This window comes from Filicampus tigris, chromosome 3, assembly GCF_054856515.1.
Source record: "Filicampus tigris isolate MCC_2025a chromosome 3, RoL_Ftig_1.0, whole genome shotgun sequence".
NCBI classification, from domain to species: domain Eukaryota; kingdom Metazoa; phylum Chordata; class Actinopteri; order Syngnathiformes; family Syngnathidae; genus Filicampus; species Filicampus tigris.
Window position 1 is genome coordinate 21,495,724 of NC_141219.1, and position 12,814 is coordinate 21,508,537.

Below are 12,814 nucleotides of genomic sequence, written 5' to 3' on the forward strand. Positions count from 1 at the left end.
GACGTTTGCCAAAATGCTGATAATTGGCTCAGCCAATCATTGGTCTTGTCTTGCCCTAATTCCGAGCCTTTGCCATGAAGCTGAGAAGCTTGAGCTCAGGTACGACCTGGGCCTCTCCGCAAAGTCACATCTTACCGCTTTCCTTAACCTTTGTAGGAAACGTCGTCAGGTCAAGGTGAGATGACAAGATGCTTCCTTTTGAAGATAAGAAAAGACAGCACAGTTTAAAATGAATTCGGTGCAAGCGTTGCCACGAGATGAGGGAAGTCTCTAGCGTGAAAACGCAGTAACTATCGTTGGTGGCCTGTTGCTTTTCAATATTACTGCCGTGAAAGATTATGGAAAACAAATTTGTCCCGTCCGTTAGTATGCTAAAGGTGGGTTTAAAGTTGCATCAAAGCACCTCTCTCAATGATTTTTAGAATTCAAACAATTTTTCCTCTAAGTTGTTGTTCATCTCGCTCGGATGGCGAAGAAAACGGAAAAAAGAGAATTGGAAGAGGCCCCGTTTCCACTAATCATCCTTGACGTGTTTCTACTGCTTCATTGCAGTCCACCTGAAATTCAGTGGATTAGACATTATTTGGAAACGACAACCGGGGATGAAGTCAAAGGTACTGTGTGTAGACCTCTGTGGAACTATGTCTGAGTTTCCACCACTTTGGTTTTTGAATCAATTTACCTGTTGTAATGTAAATTATGGCCACCGTTCAGTTTCCTTTTTTCAAGCAGTTCACCTCACGTAGCATCTTCTTTTCAACTGACGCTTGGCCGTAGAGAGGACTTCTTTGGGCATTTATTCAAGCCACTTACCCTGTGTTCTCAAACACTTTGCCTTGTTCAAATGACCTGGAAGCTTTTCAGAGAACATTTCACCTTTTGCCACCCGGCGGAACAAGATGCCATCGTTGAATTGCCCCATTTTCGTTCAAGATTGCATTTTGTAATTTTGTTCATGTCAAGGTTGAGCGGCAAAGTCTTTCCAATTAACACGCGAAGCTTGACCCGGCAGATTGTTTTTTAATGCAGGTCTCTAACCTTTTGCTAAGCGTGGCAAAGGCGAAAGGAGGCTAATAGTTTGATGAGCAGTTCATCAGCACTGATTAAGAGCATCAGATGACACGCTAATCCTGTAGTGGCACGCTCATTAATGGCGACCAAAGAAGAGCAAATTAGCTGATTAAACATGTCCCCGGCCGACAAGTGGCAAGCAGACGCCGGAGGGAGGTGCTTCACGAGTGATGGATGAGGAGGCGTGTTTATGGAGCTCGCCAGTAGACTTGTCACTGAATGAGTGAAGTGTCTTCATCAATTTGGATCTATTACCATGTCAATAAGAGAGGATGGCGCTTGAGGGAGGGCAACGCGATGGGGCGGGGTTCTCATTCTCACGCACGCGTTCGGGGGCGCGCTGCCCCTCCCCCGCCAACCGGCGGGACAGTTTACCGTAAGGCCGTTTAATTTTCCTGAAATAGGGCTGTGACAGCTGTGTCATGCTGATGACAAGAGTGGCGGGCCTGTCACATCTCATCTATCTCGGCTCGTAGTCAGCCCAAGCTCCTCCCCCTGCCTTCACCTCCACACGTCTCGAGGTGTCAAACATTTTCTTCAAATAAACAGCACTCCCAGTCTCTTAAAATGATGTGCAGGGGGGAGGGGCCGGGTGGTTTGGGATTGACGGCGGAGAAGGACAAAAGTAATAACTGGGAGCTGTTTTTTATTTCACCTGCACTGATTATTATGGGTCCCTTTGTCATGTGACCCAGCTCAATTATGCCAATTGGATGCAGTGACACTGAGGTTGTGAGGCCAGTAAAATGAAACACGCAAAGGTTGAATGGAGGCAACTGGATTCTTTTTTTGTTGAAGACGTATCGGCTTTAATCCAAACGGCTTCTTCAGTTCAAAATTTTACATGTGGCATCTCATAGTAGGGTTGTTGTTGGCGAATGACCGCCCTGCATACCAAAACCACCCGATTGTTAACCTATCTGCTGACAAAATGTCTCCTTTGTGGGCACTCTTACGATGGAACGGAGGCCATCTTCCATGTTTCCCGTCTATCGTCTCATGTCAGTAAAACGGGCGTCCGTCAGCCAGACAGAATGCCCGCCTCTGGAAACCACATGCCTTCCTGAACATGTCAAGCATTGGTTTTTGGCAATGTTTGTCAAAAAACTGATTGTATTTTCTGAAAATGGGCTTTGTTACATCTGCTGTTGTGATACAGAGTAACAACTACCGCATACTGTATCTCTGTTCTTATAAACACCTTCCTCCTTATTTAGCACCTGCTGCTGTCTGTAGGATATAAAGTCCAAATCTTTTAGAATAAAAAGGGCAAAAAAGGAACATTGTACATTTTTAAACGGGAAATTATTGATTTTCAGCGTATTACTGGTTAGCAAGCTTACCCACACGTTCGAATCTCAGCTCAGGCCCTCCTATGTTGAATTTGCATGGTACTCCAGTTTCTTCCCAAATTAGGTTACTCTACATTTTCCTTACGTGTTAGGGTGGATGGAAGATTTAATTTTGAACTTGGATGTTAACCCCGTGGTCTCCATTGAAAATATACAATACAGTTTTTCAGGTACCTGTGCTTACATGCGAGGTGGTGTACAATCCTCACAGTGAATGGAGCCACTCTAGTTTGACCTTTTATTGATGACGCAATGGGCTTTGATGATGGCAGGTAGACAGATTGCCCCACTCTTAACCCTCTTTTGAACCCGGAGTGCCGCACAAAAATCAACCACACACCTTTCCACCACAGCAAACATACACTCTATCCACATTAATGCCACTTAATTCACTGCGAGTCATTACTTCTCAGGTGAAGCTATGACACATTTATTTTGAGTCAGCATTAAGACGGCAGGTCAACCAGTGCAAATAGTTTGGATTGCAGAAGGTCAACAGCTCAAAAGTTCACGTTTGAAAGATAACCATCATCATGCTGTATGTTGTTTACTTAAACAGTCCTGGAAAAGCAAATACTTAAAGCACCATTAACTCAAAGTGAATCCATTCCAGGAAGGCGATTACAAGATTATTGTCATCTTTCTGTTCCAGAACTGGTATTGTTTGTGTTTTTTGTTTTTTACCCTTGTACTTACAGTGTTAATGTTTTAGTCAGAGTTCAATCTTGTAAGAGGCTTGAACTATTTAGGGATTTCATTAACCGTGAGAAGGTATGCTAACGGTAACTATTAAAACCAAACACACAGCAAAGCAACAAAACACAGGTTGGCAACTGCGTGCCACTAGTAAAAGGAGCACTTTTTTTGCACATTAAACCCAGGGACGTGAAGCAAGGGTATTATTAAACAATAAAAATGTGACAAAATAATGAAAGAATAATTGGTTTTCTTTTTTAATATAATCAACTATTTTTATTTCATAAATGTATGTCTATAGCAGCAAACTATTTTCTTGTCTCGAAACATTTTCAGTGGGGCAATGTCAAACCCAAATATACATTTCAGTTTAAACTTAGTTTTTATGAATGGGTTGTATGGAGTTTTAGTAAAGCTCAATTGATTTACTGTAATATAATTTTGAGAACATTTGTTGTGCAAATCCTAAAAGTCAAAATCAAAGCTCAAGACTTTTGTTAAAACGGACAAATAAAATGACTGATATTCTAAATATTTATTTCATATAGGTTGGCTGACATACACACTAATGGAACAAAATCTATTTCCGGGCTCTGGTTCTGTTAAATGAATAGATTTACTCTCGAGTCCAGACACTCACTCCATGAACTCTGTCATCTTTTCCCACCATCGCAAGCCACACTTTCTACTAAATACTGCGACATATATTTACGATACATACTCTGTTTGAATGTGAGGTGCCTCAATGCGTTTTGTTCTTCTCCTTTTGTCATAATGAGTCAGCAATAATAATAATAATATAAAAATATATTGTTTTTGCCCTTTTTGTGGTAGCGGCATCCCACCTTCAACCGATCCATCTGGCAAATGACCAAATTAGTTGCAAGGTCTGTGTGTCTCTGTTGCCCGTGGAATGGGCTGTGTTTGTGCAGGCAAGGGTGGGTTGGTGGAGGGGGAGATTTAATTAGAGCAAGTGCCTATATCCCCCCTCTGGTCACCTGCAGAGGATTACTACTTGCTGCCAGAGGTTAACGGCCTGATAAATGGGATATGTGACACTTTTGCATGCATACACACACACACACATGCTTGTGTTGTAGAGTACAGAGAAACCAAAGACTGACATGGATGTTATATTGAAAGAACTTGTGCAGTCCAATGTTCTGATGAAGAAACTTAAAGCGGAAGTCAACCCAAACATATTTTTTTCATGAATATGTTCCCAGCAGGCCCACTAGTTGATACACGGCATTCTGATTAATTTTGCGTTTGTAGGATATAAGTTAAGCAGCAAAATGCACTTGTTTTTAGCCATCTCTGGGGACGACCATTTTGTCTTGGCGTCGACTGAAAATGACATCACAAGTGCTCACAACGACCAATCACGGCACAGGTTCAGAGAACAGGTCAGCCTTGATTGGTCGTTGTGAGCAGTTGTGATGTCATTGTCAGTCGACAGAAGACAAAACGGCCGCCCCCTGAGATGGCTAAAAATGAGTGGATTAACACTTATTCCACAAACGCAATATTTATCAAAATGCCCTGTTTCAACTAGTGGGCCTGCTGGGAACATATTCTTGAAAAAAATATGTATGGGTTGACTTCCGCTTTAAGGGCTTTACTGCCGAGACAAGTTTCGCATGGCATTGAAAGTCTGCTTCCAAGTTTTGTTTTTTTTGGCCGATCGGCAGATTGCACTTATCGAATTCATTAGTTCGCCTGCACGGTCCACAGCAACACAAGTGCACGTACTACAATTATTGTTTTTGGGAGAATTATCAATGCCTTCACAGCAGCTTTTGACCTGTCAATATATTTCAAAATACTCTCAACCCTTGTCCCTCTATAATCTAGTGCAAACAATGGCACCTATGTTTGCTTTGACACTTCCGTTCGTTAGAATTGTTTTATGGTCAGATTCTGAATCTGTAACTCCATGGAAATGTTTCACACCTTATGAAATTGATGGTTTTCATATCAAATAATCCTACAATGAACCCTTGATTATCTCATGGGTTATGATTCATTCCATTCCCTCCTACAAAGATGAATATCTGTGATGAAGACCATAGAAAAAAATGTTTTCTTTAATAGTTTTACCCCTCCCACGTGTTTTAAACGTGTTAAAACACACTTTTCATAGTATTACTATGGCGCCTGTTCTCAGAAGTCTACCAGGTTAATGCTAACATATAATGCGAAACCCCATAGATGGGCTCAAGGGAATTTAAGGTAATTTAGTTGAGATATCATACAACTGCAACTTTAAAACACATGGAGCAGAAACACATACAAACAGAGCACACAACAGTACTCACAAACATGTTCTGTTGAAACAAGCAATATGACTGCAGATTAGTTGGGGACCTTCTCTGCCTCCTCTTCTTGATGTTAATTACAGTGGAATCTCTTCCAGTTGAACTCGGTGCTGCTGGGCATGTTTCTGGCACAGCGTTGTACTACACTGAAGGCGCACAACTCTAAATTTGACTTGTCTGTATCCCGCGTAAACCCAAAAAAAAAAAAAAAAAACAATTGCTTAAAAATCTGTGATAAAGCGGGGGCACAAACGATTAAAAACACTATATAGCAGGTGCTCACTTTATACTGTTTTGCTGCGTTCACGTCTAGCACGTCTACACGAGTTGATGTAAGCACATTGAGAATATCCATTACACAGCCAATTTGATCAAAATGCGTTAGTGTTTAGTGACATTCATAAGGTCGCCGCATGCAAGTTTATCTCAATGAAGAAAATTTTTACATAAATCTTGTGACTTAATCAAAGCGAAGGCCATGTCCATTAATAACGCAGCGTAGTTGGCCTGATGACAAAACACACTGCATCTAACGGAACAATTTATTTCCATAATGCTGCTTTGTCAGGCCTGTGACACGGGCACCGGCCCAAGGAGGGGGAAACACAAAGGGAGGACGCCGAAGGACATTAACTCTACGGTAAATTGAATGAGGTTTTCCAATATTGCCATTAACATTCACTTCATTTTGATCATTTGAATTGTAGAAGCAAACAATGTGTACACGTAGAATGTAAACTATCATTATTCGCATTGCCAAAGTAGCTCTGGCCTTAAATCCAACACTGGCGTATTGAAGCATACCACTGAGTAAATGAGCCAAACATTAAATCCATAGCCATGAATATGCATGTTAAAAAAAAAGGTTGTTGTGATCATAATTTTGTTAGAAATAGCCTTTTGTTATGTTACTGGTACATGGACACAATTGTCATCTTTTTGGCTCTAAACACCACTACAACGGATTTAAAATAAAATGAAAAAGATGTGCTTTAACTGACTTTCAGATTGAGTTTTCAGTTTAGTTTTCAGGTATGCAGTTAATCCCTCCCTCCGTTGTGGGGTTACGTTTCTGACCACCCCCACAATAAGTGAAATCTGTGACATAGAAATACCTTATTTATATTTTGTCTTTAATAAAGAATACAAGCATTCAATTTCAGGTACGTTTTTATAAAGGAGGTTCTCAAAATGGCTGGCAGTGATTTTTAAGCATAACTTTTACAATATGGGAGACATTTACCCATGTAAAACCAAGGCAGCTAAATTAGAGGTATATACTGTATTTTTTTTCCTCACGTGTCCCTACCGTTATTTTTCAAAGTATACGAAAATGAACCTTTTACATCACAGGCTGACTAGAACTGAAGTGGTTGTTTATCAGGAGGAGGGTCCGTTTCTTCCAACCAATTAGCACACTGACACAGAGAGATGCCGTCTCTGACCTCGCTTACCCTTGCAGCCGTAAATAGAGCAAATATAATAAACAAAGAGTGAAAAAAACACGGGGGAATAAGGAAGAGAAGTTTTAGTGAAACCATGACGGACTTTTTTTGAACTCAAAGTCCATGTTACTTTTGAGTAAAGCTAAAAGACGATATCTACTTTGATATGTGCACTCCTAGGATGCATTAAAGTCACCAAGGGCTGAATGCTTTTCACTGATTTGTGCGGCATTGTTTATCGTGTCACTAAAATTTGCTCAAGATGTGTCTTTTGTCACTCTTCCTGTGTGATTTCAAGGGCACCCGAGCCGTGTCGGAGAGGGCCCAACACACTTTGTCACACCCCTGGCGACATTTTGATCAATTGAGAAGCATTACAATACACCACAGGGCTGTGATTTACATCTGCCACAATGTCCTAAATTTACAAATCTAAATGGGGCTCCATCAATCTATTGACAATGTCAAGTGACAAATCCATTCCTACACAGTTTGGGAATATTGACTCCTTCCAAATAGAAATTACGAGATGGCAGGTGGCACTTCACTGAACATAAAAACAGATTAATTTGCCTAAAAGATTTGCCTTTGACGTAATTGAATTTGTTTCCTCGTCAGTATGGCCCTTCACGCACTTGGCATCAAACTATTCTCACAAAGCATAACTCTTGACATTTGATGTTTTACAATAAGATTCCATACTTGTTTCCAATCCAAAGTTACCTCCTGAGAGTTTACATACTTGCCTCTAATAAATAGCACTTGGTTAGTGTAAAAACTGAATTGATTAAAAAAAAAAAAAAAAAAAAAACTTTTCTCTACTCAATACACCTACTTTCCTTTATGATAGAAAGTATATTCAGTCGAAACAAGTAGTAATTAACCCTAGAACACTAACATTAAAATTATTACCACCATCACTAACGTTGGGTACATTTAAACCGATATCGCGGCTAGAATACAGTTTTCATCAATTTATGTAAAAGTACAACACTGTATGCCAAATTGGAAGTTGTCTTCTTTAATTTCCCACCACAAAATATCGCTTGAAAAATTGTGTGGGTGAAAATGTTCTTGGGTTAACAAATGCATAATTCATTGTGGTCAGAAAGATTCTGTATTTGTAGCACGACATGGATTATTCCAGAATTGGAGGACATGATCTAGGCACCAGTGGCGTAGCTGGGCTTTATTCCAAATTAGTTCTGAGGTCAAAGGGGCCCGACATTGCACGCGAATCTAGACGGACCGGCCTATAGACGATTTACTATTTGGTCCGGTTTGACAAAAAGACGGATAGACGGACGGCTGAAGGGTACCCAGGATGCAGACGGAAGGCGATAAATGGACCGGGAAATTTTTGTAAAATGCCCAGCTCTGCAAATACCTAAATGTAGGTCGAAATAAATAAGATCTACATTTACTTTTCATACATTGACAATTCCCAGCTAATTTCAACAGGGGGTTTGCAATTCCCCCTTCAAAGTAAAAGTTGGGTCAAAAAAGTCACCTGTTTTTAAATATTATTTCCTCTGAGGCGAGGGCATTTGTCGTATCGACTTCAAACAAGCACACACGAGAGAGTGAACCCTTCTGATTAAAAGTTAGTGAAAGAAAAATCGTAACTGTCCCGGTTTGGCTTTGATAAGGTAGACAGTGCTTGTTTATTATGGTGTTAGATTGATGCCCAGCTCTGATTTCACATTCACATTTGATCTAATGTTGAATTATTTTGGGATTTGAGACTATTTACAATCATAAAATCCTACTTATCATAAGTGAACATTTTTTAAGACTTTTGAAAGACATGGTGTCAAACTCAAGGCAGAGGGGCCTAATTATTTAATGTGGCCCGTGAAAGCAAATTGTGTGTATCAACTTCAAGTTTCTTGCTAAAATACCAAGATTGCAAATGATCTTCACTTTTAAAAACGTTGAGACATTGCACGCAATTTTTGTTTGCCAATCACACTTTATATTATTTTTAAAGTTATTCATCAATTTGTTATGTACGAGGCGATCACATTTATTTCGGTTCACAGTCAAACCATAACTATGATGTGGCCCGCAACAAAAATGAATTTGACACACCTGAGTAAGACATTTTAATGCCAATTAAGACCTTGTTTTTAGATTCATAGACTCAATGCTTTTTAAGACTTTTTAAGGATCCGTGGGAATCCTGCTTTTGCTTCAGTTAGATTTTGTCCCGGAACAACAATCATTTACACAACAGGTGCATGTTTCTGTATTTTCTGCATTGATTATTTGAAATTTCATTGGGTGGGCAGAAGATTCTAAAATGAACCAGATACAGTTGAAAATAAGTTGCTCTGCAAAGCGCACCTTTCCACCTGGCGGAGATTTTCAAAGCGCTTGATGGTGCTGAATATTCTTGTAAGTGGCCAGATAATGCTCTGTAAATACAATGGAAGAGATAGCAGGGTGAAAGTAATGATGTTTGGTTGTAACCGATAAGCTATCTCCCGCATCAATGCACAATGGGGCCCTTGTGAGCGCCGTAGTAAAGCAGGGCAGTTAGATGGAAGGGCCCATTAAATTGTCATAAACACACACTATATTGGATTCAGTTGAAAGGAAGCTTTTGTTTTCAAGGTGAAAAAAATAAACCGGTGAGTTGTGTTTAAAAATAAAATCCGCATAGTTGGAATTCCCCAATTGAGATAAGATGGGAACCTGGGGTAATCTATTTGTTTTGCCACTTGTGTCATTTATTTAAAATTTTTTAAGGCTCATGTCACCTATTGTTACATTAACTAACAATTATGGACGCACAAGCTAACATCCAAATGAGAAGAAGAATTGTATTCATTTCAAGAACCTACTTGGGGGAATTGGTTTGGAATTTTGGTGAAATTTGGCGTGGAAGAAAAAACTTGAGAGTCCTGACCTCAACCCCATAATACATTTTTGGCATGAATTTGAATCAATTTTCTTTCTTACCAACTTGAGATACAAATTCAACTCAACTCTCATTTGCAACAAGTAAACAATTCTTTCAAAAAGAGGCTTCAAGCTGCTAACTGCCATTCCCAGATGAAGTTTACTGTCAAAGTAAATGCAAAACACTCAAGTACATCTTGTGTATTTAAAACGTAGAGCCTTTGTCTGCTATCTTAACGCTGTTGCTAAATGGCATATACGTTGCAGTGCGATAAGCCTTTAAGCAATGGATTGAACAAACGGTGCAGCAACACATGTAGATAGGCAATTTAAAAGTACTCAGTCATATTTTCTTTATCTTCTGGGTAGAACGGTTTAGTGTCATTCTTATGATCTCAGAGGAGTTGACACTTCTCAATGAATAGTATATCCGCCTGTCTAATACTGTTCCCATGCAGGTGGCCAAGGTGGGCACACCAGAAAGAGCATCCCAATGGTGATTCAGATGCAGTATGACAAAAACTGTTTAATTTTTTTAAAATTCTATTTAATTATGTAATTATTCTATGCTTTTATAAAATACAATACTGCGGAGTGCTATTTCTCTTTGTTAAAGTACACATTACAACAATTGTTTTTTGGGGGGGGTGAATGCTTGAAGTTTGACTTTTTGCCTACTTCAGCTCCTTGTGAGTGTTTTCATTTTTTATTCGTGAGTTTGACTGTCCGGTTGCCAGTTTGCCTTCACTTTATTGCTCCATTTTTTTCACTTCACTCGAGCTCGCATTAACGTCAAATTTTTGCGATCAATACAAGGTGAAAAAGCGACCTAGCGACGGCTCTTAACTTGATAACTCGTAAAGCCCAATTCACACGGCAGGATAATCAGCCCGATTTTAGCCCCTAACCTTCCCTCCCAACAATCGTAGGTCGGCCCCGATTCTCGTAATGGCTCCAAAGATAATCTTAACAGATAATAATTGGAAGGACGTCGACAAATCGGGGATATTCAACATGTTGGATTGTTTTGGGCCGACTTGGCACCGTGTGTGCTGTGCCCCGAGGACAAACGAGCACGCAGCCGGTTGACAGTGACGTACAGCCAATCAGAAAGCGAGGTGATAAGGCGACGAAGAAGCACGTTGAGAATCCAAAATCAAAACAGTCATGGCGCAACAGCCCGACGTCTTTTCTTTTTGTGTCGCTTTTTATCCACTAAAAATAATCCACATACTAGCGCGGATTTGAGACCCCTGCTGCCTCTTCGTCCGCCATGTTTGTTACTTGGAAATCACGTTTAATCTTAACCGATTTAGCGAGACTTTCCGTTTGACGTGAGCGTATCCGTGAATGCATCTGTTCATGTGTGGCGTGTTGATCTTGCCGTGTGGCTGCACACCGCACACGGTACATTCAAAACTGTTATTTATACCCGTGATTTTTTTCTCGTCAAGTGTGGGATTTTTCAGAGTTAGGAAGTCGGCTGACAATTTTAAAATCCTGCCATGTGAACCAGTCATAAATTAAGGCAAATCAGGGTACCCCTGTACTTAATTTAGTATAGTGTGAATTATTTGCATGAATCCTTTCCCAGAATGTGGAGAAATCCCATGTGAGATTTTCCCACCCTTTTCCATTCAGCAGCTCTTGAAACTGCTGAGGTCTGCCTCAAGGATGTGACTGTGAAGCAGGGCTGGATGTCATATGGCAAAGCTCAATACTGGTTAATAAATAATGGCTAAAGGGTACAACGAATAGGAAAAGAAGTATATTATCTTTATCTCTGTAATGAGACAACATTAATTTTGAACTCAAGGTCTGGCAAAAAACAAGCTGATTTATGGCCTGCCTTTAACTTCCCTGAAATTAGTCTAATTACCCCGAGGACGGCGAGCTGCTTGTCGCAGCACAGCAAGCCCATTGTGCGGCAGCTTCATTTATCACACCCGAGGTCCAGATGACTGGATGATGTGCTGCAGGCCTTCTGGGGGAAAGCTGCAGGCTGAATCATTCAATGGTGTGTTGAATGTTCCATTGTTACAACTGCTTTGACTGAATGAAATTCCTCAGTGGATAATATACAGTGGAGCTCCGTTTATCGCAGGTCATTCCCCACCCATGTTTGGTGAAAATTAGCGATATAGAGAGACCATTTAAGAATTGTTTTAAATTAATTGTACCCTTCCAACATGCTTATTAAACTTATTAACTTATCAAACTTATTAAAACACACTTTTCAAAGTATTCCTTAGCGCTAGCAATGTGTGCTTGCCTCAAACTGTTTGTCACTTCTAGTTGAGGTTTTCTATAAAAAAAAAAAAAAGACACATGGAACGACAAGATAATTACAAATTGTATAGTTAAGCAACAAAAACTGAAACTGAATTTAGCATAGATGTTATGGCAACTCTACAGCCTTCAAACAACTGTCACTTTAAAACGCACGGAGCAGCAACAAATAACAGAGTTTACAATACAACAAAGTTATATGTACTATGTAACCAGTGATTTTTGACTCTGAATTGTGTATGTTGTGTGTGTATTGAATGACACACAGCAGAGTTTCTTGGGAGTTGCGCTCCTTCAATTCCATTAGATTCAGATTTCAAGAATTATTGTCATTGTAACAGGAACAGCAAAATTATGTTTGGAGCCATCAACACTCATTGATGTAAAGTGCATAGACCACAAAACCCCTTGAAGCGGAAGTCAACCCAAAGATATTTTTTTCAAGAATCTGTTCTATGCAGACCCACTAATTGAAACATGGCAGTCTGATTAATTTTGCATTTGTGGAATATAAATTAAGCAGCAAAATGCACTCGTTTTTAGCCATCTCTGGGGGCGGCCATTTTGTCTTCTGTCGACTGAAAATGACATCAGAACTGCTCACAACGATCAATCACGGCTGACCTGTTTTCTCAATCTGAGCCGTGATTGGTCGTTGTGAGCAGTTATGATGTCATTTTCAGTCGACAGAAGACAAAATGGCCGCCCCCGGAGATGGCTAAAAACGAGTGGATTAACA